General features: G+C 38.6%; 2 long non-coding RNA genes across 2 annotated transcripts in view; one reads left to right on the forward strand and one right to left on the reverse strand.

Annotated features, from left to right (window-relative positions):
* The first annotated feature begins 2,078 nt into the window (after positions 1 to 2,078).
* The window catches only part of LOC118495097, a 90,432-nt gene continuing 73,015 nt past the window's right edge, over positions 2,079 to 19,495 (forward strand). Inside the window, exon 1 of the long non-coding RNA XR_004897422.1 lies at positions 2,079 to 2,134. This is a non-coding gene — a long non-coding RNA (uncharacterized LOC118495097). The remainder of the gene's footprint in view (positions 2,135 to 19,495) is intronic.
* LOC116067422 lies at positions 14,815 to 17,444 on the reverse strand. The gene is made up of 3 exons (XR_004109205.2): positions 17,131 to 17,444; positions 16,423 to 16,570; positions 14,815 to 15,001 (listed from the first exon to the last, which is right to left on the reverse strand). It is a non-coding gene; the product is annotated as an uncharacterized LOC116067422 (long non-coding RNA).

The raw sequence follows: 19,495 nt of genomic DNA on the forward strand, positions 1-19,495 counted from the left end.
GTAGGTTGACACTATGCAAATGTTGTGTTTGCAGCTTGTTCTGCTGCTCTCAAGTGGCCATAAAATCAATAAATGCAGGTTGAGCTTCAGCTGATTTGTCATTCTAGCTACTGTATAAAACAAAATGCAGCTATGTGTATGCATGATTTGGAAATTATGTGTTATGCATTCTGGAAATGGTTTATGCATAGTTTTTGTCTGTATATTTACACCACTGGCCTCTGGTGCAATTAAAAAAAACAGCATGTAGTATATGACCATTCTATAAACTTTGCTTAAAGGGTTGTTATAAGGGAGTCCTATGAACTTTACTCTACACTTACTGAGAACATCTGGAAATTGTTAAGCAGAGCAGAGGTCCCCCCAAGACAGAAGATACCTTTTTTGGAGTTGTGCCAGATAACAGGCATTGATTGGTCAGTTATCCATCCAATGGTATACTCACACATATCACGTCCTATGTTGATACAATGCATAGGATATATACGTTGTGCACACAAAGAAAAGGGAGAGCGGCAAATTTTGATGATTGGGTCGGTCGTCTCTCCAGATATCCATGGGTCTTAAAATTGATGCTGAATCTTTGCGATTAGCATAGAAGAGATTGAAAGAGACATGGAGCAATTGGAAGAGCACTTGGAGAAGCTGAAGATACAGAGGGAGAAATTGCTGAAAAAAGGGTCCCAAAAAGTGAAAGAACAGGACCGAGAAACTCTTAGAAAACTCAATCAAATACAACTGGTGGAGAATAAGAGGAAGAAGAAGAAGCAGGGTTTGGTTGTGCAGAATCAATGCCCACCAAATCAACAATTATCGCCACAATTCCAGTCAAGCCAGTTGCTCCAACCACCATTAGTGGTTCCAGTTGTTTTATATCCACAGCCAGTTTTTGGACAGATACAGAACTGGAGAGGAAGAGGACGAGGAAGCTTAGGCAGAGGAAGAGGAAGAAGATTTGATTCATACTCTATGCAATCACCACAAGCGTGTTTTAATTGTGGACAGGATGGACACTTTGCCCGTGAGTGTAATAGACCAGGAAGAAACTCCAGAGGAAATTACAGAGGAGGACTGGTGAACCCTTATAGGAGTCTGGAACCAAGATTCTAGAGATGCCCAGAAGATCTGAAAGGGGGTGTCAGCTGGTGTCATCAGGACCGGACAGAGATCCAACAATTGAGGACAAGGACAGTCACAAGTTTATACAGATCTGCACAGATGAGCGTTGACATCAGCAGACTGACCAGAGAAAGAGGGAGGAGTGAGAGAGATCGGATTTGCTCTGACGCATCGACGCATCGACACATTGACGCACCAACACATAAAAAGGAGGTAATGCACCAACAAACACACAATTTGAAAATACACACACTCTAAAGAAGTAATTATTTTTGTTTTAAAATAGAGTTACTCCTATGTGAACACACCTATGTGAAGGATTGAGACATGCATCTAAATTAAGCAAATTGGTATGAAAACCTTACATTTTGTCAGTACCTGGTGATCTATTCTGTTAAAGTTGTAATGATTTTCCTGTGACAGCTTCTAACAAGACTAGTGACAAATATGCTACTTTGGTTGCTGTGTCAGGAAATGTTAAAAGAACATTTCACTGTTTTATTTTTGTGCTCTAATGACATTTAGTTTACAACTTTTGAAGATGTTTCTATTATTTGATTGTTGCCCAGATAATTTATTGGGAAGTAATCTCATGTATGAATTTGAATTGGATTGATGTAAAGTTGTTACAAACAGCAGATTAAGAGTGCTGTTCTCAGAATTTGGTTAAAAGTAAGCTTAGAACAATTGTGTAACTATAAGTAAAATAGGAATGCATAGAGAATGCATAAAAACATTAGCAGTGATAATGTGAGAAAGGATAAGACAACTCCCAATCACAGATATAGTCTACTCAAATTAAAAGTTGTTTGCATTGGTTTATTTGTTGTTTATAGTGTACCAGTCATTTGTTCATGATTTCTCTCTAAGATCTGCGAATGGAAATCAGTTATTATAACCTATTATAGGCCCAATGATGGATCAGCATCTTTTGTTATTTATATAGAGGTTTAGAAATTTGATTTGAATTTCACTATTCTGCATAAGTTGCAGTGGTGTTACTTAAGTCTGTAGAGTTAAAGGGTAAAAACCAAATAATAATAACTTACAAAAACTCCAGAGTGAAGCTCTGTAGTTTATTGAATTTTGATAGTGATTACAATTTACTGGAGAGGAACGAGTGTTCTGCATATTACATTAGCAAGCAGACTTGGTTTGTCTTGTGTCTAATTTAAACAGGAATGTCACATAGATGAGGTTGACAGAGTTGGACATAAGGAGATTTATTACACCCACTATCTGGTAACCAAACAGTGAAGAGAGACTTTTGTGTGGTACTTTGTAAAAAGCGAGTAATTATATGCTATAAAATGATTGGCTCTTAAAATAAATTTGGTCTTCTCTAATCCCCAATTGACTACACCAAGACATGTTAAAAAGGGATGTTTATGATTTGTTTGATTTAATTTGTTGAAGGTGCGATTGATGCATCAGGATAAGAGTTATTTTTTTAGAAATGACATAACTTTTGTTGCTGACTATCAATGGTCGGCGAAGAGGGAATTAGACATTTTGTTTAAAATGAGGGTTTGGTTTAATTTTTTAGTTTTTTACTGTATGCTTTTTTCACATTTCTTTGGATTTTGTAGTAGTATTTCGTGTCTTCTTATTAATCAAAGGGGGGAAATGGAAATGGAATGTGATTCATATTATTATATATTGTTTTTGATATTATTAATTTTTATTCTTATTTGATGTTTTTAATTTTCATGTGTTGTTTTGCAAACGATACTGGTCAGTGTTTTCTTTTCTTCCAGAGCATATGGGGTAATGTGCAGAGGGAGATTCAGATACAAATATGGACAATATGAAGGAACTAGGAGACTTCTGAACCAGGATGGTGTGGATCTGTTCAGATTTCACCACATCAACGTTGCTGAGAAGCTGCAATGTAGTGGACTACATTCCTGTGTTTGTCTGATATATACATGTTTGCATGTGTAACATACTTTGTATAATCTTGCATCAATTGTTTGAAGAATGATGTTTTTTGTCATGAAGTGAATATATGGAGACCTCAGATGTTTTTCTTTTTTTTGACGCTTAGGGAAATGGGGTCTAGGAAATAGAAGTCCTTTTTTCAGATCCGAAGGGTCGACCTGCCTGAATTTGGACATTGTTTTGATTTTATTTCATTTTCTGAGGTTTTTACATGTATTTGCTTAAACCATAATTCTACATAAATTGATAAAGATATATTTTCTAATTGATTTGGAGTACCAAGGTGGTCGCCTAGGCAGAGGGACCGTGAGAGAATTTTCCTATCTTGATTGATTGATGGTTACTTGACAAGACAGCTGCCAGATGGGTTTTTCGCTCTCGCACTCCAATGATTTCATTTTGTTACATTCTATAAATTTGTTTACACTCCGAAAGTTATATTATAAGGAACATGTTATAATGAGAAATGTTATTCCTACTCTTTTTGTTTTTCGAGACTTTATTAAGTCTCGAAGGGGGGAAATATGTAGTATATGACCATTCTATAAACTTTGCTTAAAGGTTTGTTATAAGGGAGTCCTATGAACTTTACTCTACACTTACTGAGAACATCTGGAAATTGTTAAGCAGAGCAGAGGTCCCCCCAAGACAGAAGATACCTTTTTTGGAGTTGTGCCAGATAACAGGCATTGATTGGTCAGTTATCCATCCAATGGTATACTCACACATATCACGTCCTATGTTGATACAATGCATAGGATATATACGTTGTGCACACAAAGAAAAGGGAGAGCGGCAAATTTTGATGATTGGGTCGGTCGTCTCTCCAGATATCCATGGGTCTGTAAAATTGATGCTGAATCTTTGCTTGTAATAAACCTTTTTATAATCAAGATCAGTGTCGGCGGATTCCTCTTCATACAGCATCACAGCATTACTATTTAAGACACCACAAGCATCACATATTTCCCTCTCCTCTTTTACTCCTTTTCCTTCTATCTACCTTCTTCATTCTGTAACTGAGGGAAAACATGTCTGACCGAAGGGAGAAAAGGTGGAATGCTGATGTGTATAGTGAAAACCTTTGTGTACCACTATATCCTAAATGAGTTGTGTACATCTAGGCAGAGAGTGACAGAGAGTTCATATATATCGGAATATAATGAAATGCCCCTCTAACTGAGTGGGACTCAGTAAATATGAGAATATGGTAATGGATTAAATTGCAGTGTAGTGCAGTAACATCTGCTAGTGTCATTAAAAAGAAGTTACAAACCTAACAGTAGTAATTTGCAGTTAAATTTGTAATTAATACAAAGATAAAACACAATGTTATTATTCCTCGCTGGTAAATTAGGCCACCACAGCAGTAAAAGTAAAAAAACAGGACTCACAAAACAGGACGCACAAATAATCAGTACAACAGTGGAAGAATGAATGAATGAACCCATTACATCGCTGAAGCAGAACTGGGTTACAAAAAAGTATTTGGTTGAAAAAATGTATCACTGATTTCTTACATGCACATATGTATACGCATTAAGTCAACTAATGGCATCGTCAGCATTCATACAAAAGCTGCTACATAGAGAGAATTCAAAACGTTTGTCAGACCAACCCGTTCTCACTCCCAACTCGTAAAATACAGATGCTTGGTCAGTGGCCTGTAGCGTCAGATACAACGCAATGAGCACTACTCAACGTCTGTATGGAACATACCGGGCAAAGCAGCAGCTCCACTGGCACGTGAAGACAATGTAGTATTATGAGCGACAACAGTAGTGAGTAGTATGAAAGCCCAAATTGGATTCTGGATTCTCTGTTGTTTAAATAAATACTTCACATGCATCAGCTCCTGGTAATGTCTTGCATTTGGGTCCAGAACTTAGTTTTTTTCCTGCCTTGGCACTCGGCCAATCCTGACAACCAGAGTACCATGTCTTCATTGAAATATAGAAGGCAAAGTATGATTTGATTATTATTTAGCACATGTAAAAAAAAACATATACGACAAAATAAGACATGCAAAGGAAACCCAGAAAACACTCAAGGGGCTTGACATGTTGGGTCCCCTGAAATAATTAAACGAAAGGTAGCATCTAGAAAATAAAAACATAAAAAACAGTCTATAAAAAAGGGACAGAAGAAAGGAAGGAGAGTTAAAGATCACACATCACTTGTTATGTCCAAGTAACAATAAACCTTTTCTAAAAGGGCTGAATTACAATGAGCAAACAGCAAAAGGTTTAAAGCACTGTAGAGCGTCCCTCTACATTATTACTGACCCCACATATTATCCACTCATTTGCACTGTGTAGTGTATACACCATGCATGAAATCAATTGATGGTAAATGAAATGGCACACTTAAGTTGATTAATTCCTCCCTCCATCAAAGGAATTACCTCTGTGATTAGTTTTGCTGTTCATCTTTTGACCTCTGTGACCAGTGAGTGCAGTCATGACGAATGGCATAGTGGAGCTTTCCATCTCTGTGGACTCTCCGGTGGCCTTGCTTCCATTACTGTCTGAGAGTCCACTTTCTCAGCTCTGAATCTTTATCTAACCCCCACGCTGGAGAGATGGGGGTGGGCTGGGGATGAGATTTGGGGTGGTGAGGATTCTCAGCATTAAAGACAGTTTCCGCTGTAATTCACTGTGAAGATAGCAATCTGCGGTGTCTCCAGGTATTTACTCAGACCCTCCTTTTTATCGGCGGCGGGACCTCCCCATAGAGTCGCTGACAGTGTTTATCTAAAATGCAATCTTTCTGAACTGTAAAGCACTGAATTTGTTGCCCCTGACTCAATGAGCAGGGCACCAAGGGTCAAAATCAATAACAACTTACAAGTTGCTGTGTGCCTGAGAGTTGGGTGGCTGTGCCGGCAGGGACAGCTGTGGAAGTGCAGAGTCTCGCTGCGGGTGCATGGACAGCAGGTCTTATCTTGTTGCTTCTGGGCCCTGAATCAAAGATTGCTCATCACAACAACTCCAGAAAGTAACCTCATTCAAGTAACTCTCCAGAGCTCTGACAATATCCTTTTGTGTTTATCCTTTTGGCTCTACCACTTCCCCTAGACGCGCCTTGCATTCAGATTTTTGGACATTTTATTCTTGTGTCCTTAAATAAATGCCTCAATAGAGCTCAACAGTGACCGACCATCCCACTTTTTTAATGGGTCTGGTTCCGAAAGTGTTTCTCCTCATTCAATTGTTTCACTGACGTTTCAAAAATTGCTTATATAAAGAGTTTTAAGCCTGGAACCAAGTCAACCAGCTACAAGAGGAATCATAAATATAAAACATTTGATTTGGCGCAAAGAAAGACTTTGAAAAAGGCAAAAAAGGCAAACCTACAAGACTTTGTAGAGAAACTCTTATAGACTTGAATGGTAGAAGCTCGATTTAGCGTTCGCGGTTTCACGGGTATGGTAAATGTGTCCATGGTAACAGCGAGTTGGACCAGTCAGAGACATCGCTGTTAACGCTTAGGATTGTGGGTAGAGTAGTTTTTCTCCATAAGATCGCGAATCAAACCTGTTTTTCTTAATACAACTTTGATTTCATACAGACCTCTAGCTTCTACAGGAGCAGAAACCTTCATTACACAAGCTCACAGCTCGGGTTCAGTCTACCTCGGATGGTATAGACATCATGGCTAATAACCAAAAATCTTATAGAGAAAATATATGGGATTTTTACTTCCGGAACCACACTGTTGAGCATAGGAAACCCCCTTTTGGACAGCAGCATTGGGGGGAGTTGCATCCAACTATCTTTGTAACTTTCCAAAACAGACGATCAGCGATTGACTAGCTGCGGAAAAGAGTTAAAGTAGGCAATATTTGAAATGTTCTCTCATAATCTCTGTATTCATTCTTCACATTGAAGATCTCTGTGACCCCATTTCAACACATTTGTGTCTCTCTCCAAGATGCATATGTACGTTTTACTTCAAAGTGTAACTCTACAGGTTGGTAGGGAGGTCTGTCCTGCATGCAGTAATAGCCCGTCAATAAACCAAGTGGTATGGGATTAGCTAAACCAGTAGAGCATGCAACCAATAAAGGCTGTAGCAGTTTGAATCCAACCCGTGGCCCTTAGCTGTGTGTCCCCCCCCCCCTCCCCTTTCCTGTCTTCAAGCTATCCTGTCAAATTATTTTTTATGCCGTTAAAAGGAATTTGCGTTAACTCATTGCGTTAATTTTGACAGCCCTAATTTTGACAGCCCTAATTTGTACCTTGTTCCAAACAGCTGTAAACACTAGCGTTTAGGTGTGGTCGAACAACATGTAGTATAACCTATATTGTTTGATGTACACCGAACCTTTAAGGCTGATGACTTTTTAGCAGTGTGGGAAAAAGACAAAGAAGAAGCAGAGTTTTCTTACGAGCAAAGAAAAATAAATACCAGTCAAATTCAAGCCCTGGGGGAGCACAGTTGGATGCACTGGCTAATGGCCTCCCTCTTCTCTTCTGCATGTTGTAGTGTCAAGTGATCCGTCAAGAATACCCGTGGGTGTGTTGCTTTCTAATCAGGTCCCATCAATTCATAAATTAAGAATGATTAAGTGATCAATTTACCTTTGTCATAGTTCTGTCATCATCAGTTAATGCCTGTGTTTGGGGAATAAATGAGGAATAAATGAGGAGATAAGTGGGACTGAAGGCTGTTCATGTCTGGCTGCCAATGACACAACCTGTAGGGGGACCGAAGCGGCGGGTAGCGCGAGCTGTAGTTCCAATGAGACAACCTGTAGGGGGACCGACGCGGGAAAGTTACATAATGTTGCTTTAACTCAAGACACTTTACAGATAGAGGGGGTGGTGCGCAATCACAGAAAGCTTGTGTCATGTGGATGCGCTGACAGTTTGGTTGTCATTACTTAGAGTTCCTCATAAGGGAGACAGAAACTACGCACTATAGCTTTAAACTCAACAACCTTAAATCATGCTTATTGTGTGTCTATATGGATATCTTTCATGCAGGTTGTTAGTCAGTCCTTCCAGAAAAATGCAGAGTTTTTTTGTGATTGTTGCGGGCAAAAATCCTTGATTATGCGGCAAGTTTTCATAAAAAATGCGATGGAATATGCGGGATATTTATGCAATTTTATGCGATGAAATTGCGGGAACTTGCAAAAACTGCGGTTTCATCATGGCTTCATCGTGGGGTTTGCAGCTTTCCGATGATGTTCACGTCACGTAATTACGTCACTTCATAACGTTCCCATGGCAACAAGGAAAAATGGCTGCTCTTATGTGAAGTAAACGCAACATTTTTCAACTTTCTGCTAAGATATATGTGACTTTTTTGCAACGAAAATGCAGGGATTATGAAATCATGCAAGCCCTGCATATTTTGCGCGGAAATCGACAATTTATGCGGCGAAGGTGCGGCGTATTTGAAAAAATGCGGCCCCCACATAAATATGCGGAATTTGGCTGATTATGCATTGAATTATGCGATTGCATAATCGCGTTTTTCTGGAGGGACTGGTTAGTGCAAATGTGGTCGCTGTTAGCTGTAAATTATGTCTATGGCAACCATAGTCTGGGTTAGTTATAACAAGAGTCTGGGTTAGAAAATGTTACAACCTACCATAAGCAAAATGTTGGTTGTATTCATGTTTTTTCTTTAAATTATAGTCTTGGAAAAGAAAGATGAACCAAGGAGTGCCTCTCAACACATGCACACAAAAATATTATGTGTTGAAAATAGCAGTTGTCTGTGATTATTGTGTACTTATTGTAATAATTGCTGGTTGAACACAGGTCAGTGCTCAAATTCACCCTTCCTTTTGTTCCTTTAAAGAATACCAGATAGATTAACCAAGTTAAGATCTGTATTTTAAAAGGGAACACCACCTAATGAGACTGTTTCACAGTTCAGTTATTGGCAGTGGTGTAGTCCAGGGTATACGCTGGTATACGGCGTATACCTACTTATTTTTCAGTCAGCATTGCGTATACCCACTTCTAAATCCCCCCTGATGCGCACCATTCAGTAATATCTGTGAGCCAGATTGCCCATTTTTTCCTCAAGGATAGTGAAGCCATGACCCACCCTCCTCTGCCTCTAATTGGCTGGTATTCGCTGCTTTCACTGATTAGATTGGTTAACTTTAGGCATGAGGACTGATGAGCCAATCAGAGGCAGAGTAGGGCGGGTCATGCCGAGGAAAATATCGCTAATACCTCAGGTGCCAGTGAAAAAAAACAAAAAAAACCCTCAGGTGCCGGTGCCACTTGACTACGATAACGGCAGCAGACCAAACAACAGATGAAGAAATAACACAAGCGGCGGTGTGCCACCCCAGTTGATGGAAGACATAATTCTGAGGTAAGTTTTAAGGTGGTTTCCAAATGAATCATTATTTTAAACTACTGGCAAATTGCCAGTGGCAATATGACTGCACATTTAGAGGAGAAGAGATAACACCATGTTTGCCTCATGATAAATACATTTTACATTCATCCAGGCTGCTTGTGTGACCAGTAGTAACTACAAACTGCTCCTAATCAAGTTATGATCATTTTATAATAGTGAGCAAGTAGAAATGACAGATTTTGGGTAAACTAAATCATAGTCTTACATGTCACTGTTTCTAAAACAGGGCTTTTTCTGGACTACTTTTAAAAAAAAAAAAAAAAAAAAAAAAAGGTGAAAACTGAGAGTATACCCACTTCTCCAGGGACCACTACACCACTGGTTATTGGCCCCTGAAGTGTTCAGGGTGGTGCCCCGTTTTGATTGTTCGATTTGATAAAGTTATTAATAACCATATTCATAACTTTATTAATATTGATAACACATCTTTGATAATTTGCCAATGATTGAATCTGTACACCTACGAATTCCCAACAAATGATGCCCCGTGTGAGCCTGTTAGATACCAGTGTTATTACAATATTTATGCATAATAATTCATAAATTTGAATTTTTAAACTTCATTTTTTTTTTTTAAAAGAAAAAGTTTATTTTTGAAAATTATTTTTTTTGCCAACATATTTAACACCCTGCGTGAGAGTTGAATACCAGCTTTATTGCAACATTTATGCATAATTGTCCATAATTTTTAATTTTAAATATTTTGAAAAAAAATCTATTTTAAAAAAAAAAAAATTTTGCAACCTGCCAAGCATACATTCAGTTGTGGTTTGTGAATTTCAGTGTGTACATTGGTTAGTTTCTTTGTTGTCTAGACAACAACATTTTCTCGTTCTACTTGATCTTGAAATCCTTGACTAACACTCTTTTTTTGACAGTAACAGCTATTACTCACCTGAGGTGTATGACCTCTGACACCTTGACAGGATTACGTTGTAGTAATTAGCTTAATTAGCAGTCAACACTTAAAACTAAAGGAACTACAAGTTAAGCCTTTCACCTGTTCCTTGTATCATTTTTTTCAGTTAGTTCCCTTTGTCACCACAAAGGAATTTAGCCCTGGTAGCAATCTGTTTACTAAAGAGGTCAAATGAGTTGAATTGATTACCAGAGGCTGGAAGTGAAAGCTTCCAATGAGCCAACCGACACAGTCCTGCAGAATGTGGTCGTGCGTCTCATCCTAGACTCCTCAGAGGATAGGAATAACCTTGATGGTTATGAAGCTACCTGCAATGAGATACTCCAGGAACTATTAGCTTACATTGCACGGCCGTCTTGGATGCTAAAAGCTTCCATACAAGGCTTGCTTGGTCAATTGGTGCTCATCTATCAGAGCAGAGCCCATCGACAATGCGCTGTCCTCCAAGCACAGCTTGCACAGCTGCAGAACAGCTATGAAGCTGAGCAGCGCAAAACGGTGTGGCTTAGACAGAGAGTCCAAGCCAGGCGTGATGAGATCTCGCGGTTAGAGGAGAGCCGTGAGGATCTGTCGGCACAGCTCCAGCGTGTCGAGCAAAGAATAGCGTTCTATTCTCCTCCTTCTTGGTCTCCTCACAGTCAGAGACGCCTCGGTGAGGAACCCACTTGTCTTGTTCCCAGAGAAGAGACCGTTCATCTCCTTCCTCTCGTCCTCCTCCTCGGAGAGACAAATCTTGTTCATCTTCGCTACCTCGGTGGAGAAAACCCTCTTCATCACCTTTCCAGAGGAGAGACTCTTCTTCTGTCAATCACTCTAATCGCACGTTACATGGCTGCTGATTGATCGAAATTAGGAGTGACCCACGTGGCCCCATAGCCTATGGCCCGTGGGCTTACCTATCAGAATGTCTATAGTTAGTTTTGGGGTATGTCCCTCTATGATTGAGTGACATTAAGTGGAAAATATCGGGGAGGACGTTTGAGAGTGGTGCCCGGAAAAGGGTCAGGACCCCCCCCCCCCCCATCTAAGGGTTGTCCACCCCCTAGAAATATCATTAAAACAATGCTGTGTATTGTAAATAACATAATGATGTATACTTAACATATCTGTGTAAGTAGTAAAACAATACAAACTCCAAAAAATGCTTTTTTAAGTTTAGAACCATTTTGAGTTCCCCCTCCCTTGCCTCACAGTGGTTTGGTCCACTGCATGCTGTACCTTAGGATCTGCACTAGACTCACAGTCACATCAGTAGTGACAGGAATGTAGCTAGTAAGTAGGCAGTTCAAGGCTGTTTTATTCACATTAAACATCGGATGAAGTTTTTCTTTTCTCAAATAGAAATGATGCTGAGTAATTAATGAATTAGTCATGACAAAAAAGTTTGATATGTTAGTGTAATAAAATGTAACGTTACCTAGCTTGTTTAATAGCTTGTTGGATAGAAATGCACCCACTACAACTAACGTTACCACGGCGATAAGCCTAACGTTATGTGTGTGAACTGATATTAGGGTTAATATTGAAGATCTACAGTTGTGTTTTGCTCAATATGAAGTTAAGTGGCTGATCAGTTAAATATATATCCTCTGTCCCAGACGAAACCTAATATTTATGTGGATGATATGTGGATATCATTTTAGAATTATAATATGACTGCATGGTGAACCTATGAACCTAACTCATATTTAGACATCTGCCATTAAAGATTTGTGTTGTTGTTGCCCAAATAAAATGACAGAGAAAAGAAAAAGAGACATAAGATCCTTTTTCAGTAGGCCTACACCAAAACGCCAAGTAAGTACAATAAGTCCTCATATCAAGACAATTTGGTAACATCTTTATAAGAATGGGTGCTTATGGAAATAATAACGTCACTATGTCACAGGCAAAGGAGACAGAAAGAACTGAGGAACGGGGAGACCAGGGACAGTCAGGTGTAGAGTCTCAGGGAGACCAGGGACAGTCAGGTGTAGAGTCTCAGGGAGACCAGGGACAGTCAGGTGTAGAGTCTCAGGGAGACCAGGGACAGTCAGGTGTAGAGTCTCAGGGAGACCAGGGACAGTCAGGTGGAGAGTCTCAGGGAGACCAGGGACAGTCAGGTGGAGAGTCTCAGGGAGACCAGGGACAGTCAGGTGGAGAGTCTCAGGGAGACCAGGGACAGTCAGGTGGAGAGTCTCAGGTAAGTGTGTTGAGCTCAATTCATATTTTTGGAGGTGTGTGGTCGTCAGGGTTAGCAGATGAGCTTTACCAGTAGCTCACTAATTTATATTATGATCAGCTAATTTAACAAGTGTACAAAAGTATTGTATTTCTTTTATATGGGGACACTTTTTCAAAATAAGTCATTATGTTTAAGGTATTTTTGTGGCTTGATTGTAAACAACTTAAAAATAAATACATGGTTTTAAAGAAGAATATTTTGGTCAATTTAGTCAGCTTTTTCATTGAATCAAGAGCAACACTGAAAAGAAGGATAATGGTACAGTCTCCATGCTACACTAATGATAGTATTACGGCTTTCCTCTGTGTACACGTCCTCTACGAGTATAATTGTAGCTGTACTATTTGTGTCCCCTTCAAAAATTGCTCTTCAGAAATTTTATGTTTATTGTCACCCCCTACAGTCATGGTGTCAATGGATGTCGAAATGAAAAAAAAGACCTTCCTTTGATACATGTAGACAAAAGAATTCTGTATTGATGTCGTTCAACTTCCGGGGTTGTTCAGGTGCCGCCGGAAATTCCGCCCAATGTCCCTCTTTTTCGGCCGGATGTCCGTCACCTTTCTCTTTCTTTGTGTTAGCATGGTTAACTGCTCCTCAGATCTCTGTAGTGTAAATCCAGACAGCTAACTAGACTGTCCAATCTGAGTTTTCTGTTGCACAACTAAAACAAATTTTGAACGTACACATGTTCCACCAAAACAAGTTCCTTCCCGAGGCTATTTTTGCATTTTCTCTGTCACATGATAAACTCACAGGTGCTGCTAATGCTGCTAATGGGTATCGGTAGCTGGCCCCGGCAACTTTGAAGAAGGAAACACTGGGCGAGGACAACATGTATTCAAAATCCAAAATTTCAGGAACAGCAGTCTTCTTCTTTGCCCAGAAAAAGAAAAAGGATATTGAAAAGAGCAAGAGACCGGCTTTTTGAAGCGTGAAGGCTACCGTAGCTGTAATACGTACTTTGAACTGCGTGGTGCGAGAGAGTTGATTGCGATATATGATCTCAACTATGGAGGAAATATTTATTCATACTCAACGCTACACTGTAAAAAAAATCTGTAATTTTACATACTTTTTCTTGTTAATTTTACAGATTTTTTCTGTATTTTTTAAATACATGAAAACACCAATTACAAAAATTAACTGAATTTAAATGTCTAATGTAAAATAACATTAAAAACCTGTAGTTGTGAATAAGCATAGCATTTCCATTATTTTAAAGAAAATTTACGTTTTTTTACATAAAAGGACTTTTAAAATACATTCAAAATGTATCGTATTTTTACAAATAGTTTTTTTATTTAAAAGATAAAACTCTTAAATTTAAGTTTAATACTGTAAAAACACTGCTAAAAGTAGATACAATTAGTGGCAATTAACAGCAACAAAAAATATTTTTTTCTGTCATTTTACATAGAATACTTGTAAATTGACAAATATCTCGTAAAATTATGGACATTTTGAAAACAAAAACCTTGAATAATTGCTTTTTTAAACTGTCTATAAGCATTATTAAACTGCCAAAATACAGTTTTTATCAATTTAAAACAGCCTAAATCACTGTAATTACTTCCTTACAGCAGCAGCTGTTATAAGCTGGCTCTGAACCAGCAGTCCAAAGGATCTGTACTAATGTTAATGTTTACATCTCTAACAACACCCCCCACCCCCCCATCATCATACAGGCCCCTTTGTTAAGTCAAACATTTCGGCTTACATAATTGTCCACCCCCCAACAAAAAAGTCCAACTAAAATCCTTCATAAAACAAAAACATTTAATTTACATTACTGATGGCATTTTCAGATATATTATTTAAACCCAACTGGGTCGACATAAAGCAATGAATGTTGCCATTTTACTTTGATAGGACTGTAAGAGATATGAAAGGCTAATACAAAATGGTGGTATTCCATACAATTAACTTCCATGTACAATTCAAAGACATCCTCACTTTCTTGATTCAATTTTATATTTCATGACTTTCTAAAACCAAGTTTGTGTATCTGTGTGCACTGGAGTTACTTGGTATACAAAATGGATGAAAATCCATGCAGGGAAAAAGACAGGAATGTGATACAAACAAAACCCAAGCAGAACATTTAACAGATCTTGTTAAATGGTTTGTATAACTATTTAAACACCATACAGTCTTAATAAATCCATTTGTATGCCAGTTTACGGCATGCAAGCCCAAAGTAAATTTTTTTGGACTCTGGATGAAGTTAGGAAACCATAAGCTTTTTAAAGGTAGTCAGTATATCTATCCAAGGTCTGTGACACATTAAATCCTGATGGTTTAGTATGAATGTGATGAGTTTGAAAAAGGTGATTCCTGCAGGCACTTGCTCCTCATTGACCACTGCCACCAGAGCCACTGCACCTTCCTGGTATGTCTCCAACATCCTGAAAAGGGAATACATATTCAGTGTGTGTTCACATATTGTACAAAATATCATGTTGATGTCCGAGGAGAATGGGCAGACTGATTCGAGATGGTAGAAAGGCAACATTAACTCAAATAACCACTCGTTACAACCAAGGTATGCAGAATACCATCTCTGAACGCACAACACATCCAACCTGAAAGCAGATGGGCTATAGCAGCAGAAGACCACACCGGGTGCCACTCCTGTCAGCTAAGAACAGGAAACTGAGGCTACAAGTTGCACAGACTCACAAAAACTGGACAATAGAAGATTGAAAAAACGTTGCCTGGTCTGATGAGTCTGGATTTCAGCTGCGACATTCAGATGGTGGGTCAGAATTTGGCGTAAACAACATGAAAGCATGGATCCATCCTGCCTTGTATCAACGGTTCAGGCTTCAAACAGCCTTCGCATCATGGATGTGCAGCTGACAAATCTGCAGCAACTGTGTGATGCTATCATGTCAATACGGACCAAAATCTCTGAGGAATGTTTCCAACACCTTGTTGTTTGCCACAAAGAATTAAGGCAGTTCTGAAGGCAATAGGGGTCTAAACCGGTACTAGCAAAGTGTACCTGATAAAGTGTCCAGTGAGTGTATGTCAGAGGTTACACGCATCAACTTTCTTTCTCAAGGACACAATGGATTTGTTGCAGTGAGAATAGAACACAGGTCTCTCACACCAAAGTAATGTGTTATGCACTGCCTCACCGACCCCCAATCTGAATGTTAAACGGAACTACTAAAAGAGCGAAGCGTAAAAAAAGTTTGGTTAATTTTGAAACTATGATGGAACAAATTAGACTGTCGGTGCCACCATAGTCTTGGTAATTTATGGGAAACACAGATAATCAGTCTATGTTGTCGTTTAAAGTCAAAGCTTTTAATATTGCCAAATTGAGAGTTTTATGTTTGACAGTGATTTCACATTTCTTGATTGTATGAAAGCTAAATAAAAATAAAAGGTGAACATACATTTTTTTAGACATGTCAAATTATTTTGTAAGTTTGTAGGTACAGACATCCATTATGGGCGTTCTTGGCAGTTTTTCTTATTATCGTATTGACCAAAATTACAGAATATATCGTGATATACATTTTGGCAATATCGTCCAACCCTAGTCATCACTGCTATAAAATAAAAGCCTTTGCAGAGTCGTACATTTGTGACTTCATGGCATTTCATAAAATTCTGAAACAGCAGCTGCAAAACTTTTGGATTTTAGTCAGCCTTTCATACTAACTTTATCTGATAAACCCAAGATTACTACTAGATTATATATGTGGCAACAAGATGAAAAATGGAATTGTGGAGGATTAAATATTGTACTCTGTTCACAACAAATAAGTAACCTTTACAACAGCTGTTCAAGATGAAGTTCTAGAAGGCCTCTTACCAGCATCAATGGCTCTTCTTTCCCATGGCACCTGGAACTTGTCCACCCACATGCTGCTGCCACATGGAATGGTTATTTGACTGGGGGAAGACAGGGCTGGGCAGTTTCTCCCTCAGGTGAAGAGGTGGCTGGCTGGGTCTTCTTGATTCTGCATATAAGCACAGAACAAAAAGTATATTTAAACCTCAATAAGGAGACATTATTTTCCTGTCATTATTAGATATTAATGCATATTAGATTAGTTATTAAGATATACACAACAAATTTACATAAAAATGAGAGAGCTAAAATGCCGCTTAAGCATTTCTTTCCATGTGTTTGTGGCACTGGTTTAATTGTATGCCTGTGGAATCGGCAAGTTAACTTACATATGCTTTTGAAGTGCAACCACTGTCATAAAAGCAGCACAGCTTTCGACATGTCCACAGTGAAATGTAATGTTTTTCAAGATGCATTATATGAATGTTAACATGAAAAATAAACCAAGAAATCGATGCTTTGCAGAACTTACAAACCTTAACGTTACAAGTGTGTCACTTTTGATAAGCTAACGTTAATGTTAGCTTAACTTGGAAGGAGTTCGTTTTGCAACTTTTATTATCACTAAGTGGCCTAATACCGTTCTGTAAATATTTGGCTACCGTTTCTTTAAAGAACTGAATATGTTGGTTAGTGAATAGAAAGCATTTTGTTTATTAAAACACTTACATGATATGTGTTCAGTGCTGCTCCAATCCTTCAATGGCGCCCCACTCCTCCTTCACGTCGCAAAAAATGTCCTCCTTGTGAAAAATACTCTTCCTCCAGCAATGTTTCTTACTGGATTGTGGCTGTTTTACCATCGTAAAATCTCCGTTGCACAGCTCTGAATCTATTTTTATTTATGACATTGTTCATTTCAAACAGTCAAATGTAACGTTAACGTTACAGAAAGCCGCCCAAGAAGACCACATAACCGACTACCTAGCTACTTGTGAACTACAAACGCACCGCGCGCGCTGCCCGCGCAATCATACACACATGCGCACCCGTCACCAACTGGACTGGAGTGTGGGGCGTGTTCGACCACTGTCATGAGAATGCCGTGGGTGGGCTTCATTCCATTTCAAATAACCGCCTGTCTGCCGCAACCGGAACCCTAAAGTCACTGTCTCTGTTAAACTAGATGACTTATAGCCTGTGATTATGAAAATTGCTTGAAAGTTTCTCATTTAATTGTATCCAAGCATTATTGTCATTATTTTGTATGTAAAGTGATAAACAAATAAAGATTGATTGATTGAATATTGATGCCATCCAATGGAGCACTCATCCATTATGTTGCTTTTCTCTTTTCAAGCAAATCAAAATAACCTATTAGATATATTGTGTGTGTAAACTGACAAAAAGCATAAAAGCACTGCAGTAAATATTGAATATGTTTTACCAGTATGTCACCAGGTTATACTAAAATATTTCTGGCTACTGTGTTTTAGTATACTCCAACTAACTGTGCACAAACTCAATAATGCCTTTGGTGTGAGAAACCTGGGTTCAAATCCCACTGCGATACATCCACCATTGTGCCCTGAACAAAATGGGTTACCTAGTTTCTCCAGAGATGTGACCTCTGACATATATAACAATTGTAAGTCACTTTGGATAAAAGCGTCAGCTAAATAAGTAAAATGTAAAATATATTTATGTATAATTTCTGTGCACTTTTGAAGTGTGTTTTGCATCTGGCATTTCCTCAGAACTCTGACTTGACTTATGCTTATTATCACAAAGCTCCGGTAGCTCTGATTAAATGGAGATACTTTTACCTGACAGAAACAAATATACAGGTCTTGATTTTCGAGATTATTTCCATACATATGTATCTCCTGCTTTCCCACATAGCATGATTACTTTCACTAAAACATAATCAACTCTTGAAAGGTAGTTGTGATGGGACAATATGACTTGATATGATGGCAGCTAGTATGTTGTTTGGGCATTATGTGGGCATGGATGCATCAGTCAAGCACTGTTGTGGTGTTAAAAATATGTCAACTACTACATTCACACTGCAGGCTTTGTTTATTGTCCATATCACATTTTTTGATTGACTGTCCTATTTTTAAATGTGCCGCATATTAGACTGTAGTGTAAACTGGCCACAGCCTGAAAGAGGATGCAAAGACATGCCACATGATTTTTGTGGCTAGCGGCATTAAAGCACTCCAAGAAAGGGCAATATTCTCAAAATGTACTTTTGTAATACCATTACCAACATATTTTGAACCTTTTCATGTGTTTATGTGACAGAAATAGTAAATTAAAGCTGTCTGATAATTGCACTTAAGTAAAAAAGTACAGTAACTGGAGGTTGCCGCTTGCTTCGGCACCTTTAGGCGCATTTGCTCAGGGATCACTTCAGCCCCCTGAGTCTGAGACCCCTGATCTAGAGTGACATCAAAGTCGCATGAATTCTGATTTGACTGTCAAGACTGATGTCACATCTCAAAAAAGCCTAGCTGTATCTCATTTTGATAACGCAGCCCATATTTGAACTAGAACAGATTACATTTTATGTGACTTATTGTTATAACATCTGGTCTGAGTCACAAAAAAAATCTGCGGTCTAAACACACAACAAACCACTGGTACTACTTTCAAAATAACCACTCGGTGTGTTACAGCATTAAAGCATTATATAATGTTCTGTCATTCAGAATTTATAATTTCATATGTCTGTCTGCCTTCATAAATTCCAATCTGGACAGTGAAATTGGGATATTTTGCAGGAACAACAAAATTCTTAATAAAAAGTAGGTTTCAAATCCAACCACATGGAGAGGCTTGTGAGGAATTGTAAACAACTTCTTGGATTGTAATATCTTGGAAATATATGAAACAGCACGAAAGCCTTGAAAGGGTTAAATCAGGAACCATTCTGGAGTCAATCAGATGCCAGGTGCAGACAGCGGGTCAACTTCAGGTCAACTTCAAAGACAACTCTCATTTCTGCAAAGTCAGGAGCAGGAGATTTGGGACATGTGACGCTAAACGTGTGAAACTAACCAATCATTTTAAAGAACAACGGCAACGT

The sequence above is a fragment of the Sander lucioperca genome, chromosome 5 (assembly GCF_008315115.2).
Source record: "Sander lucioperca isolate FBNREF2018 chromosome 5, SLUC_FBN_1.2, whole genome shotgun sequence".
Classification (NCBI taxonomy): Eukaryota; Metazoa; Chordata; class Actinopteri; order Perciformes; family Percidae; genus Sander; species Sander lucioperca.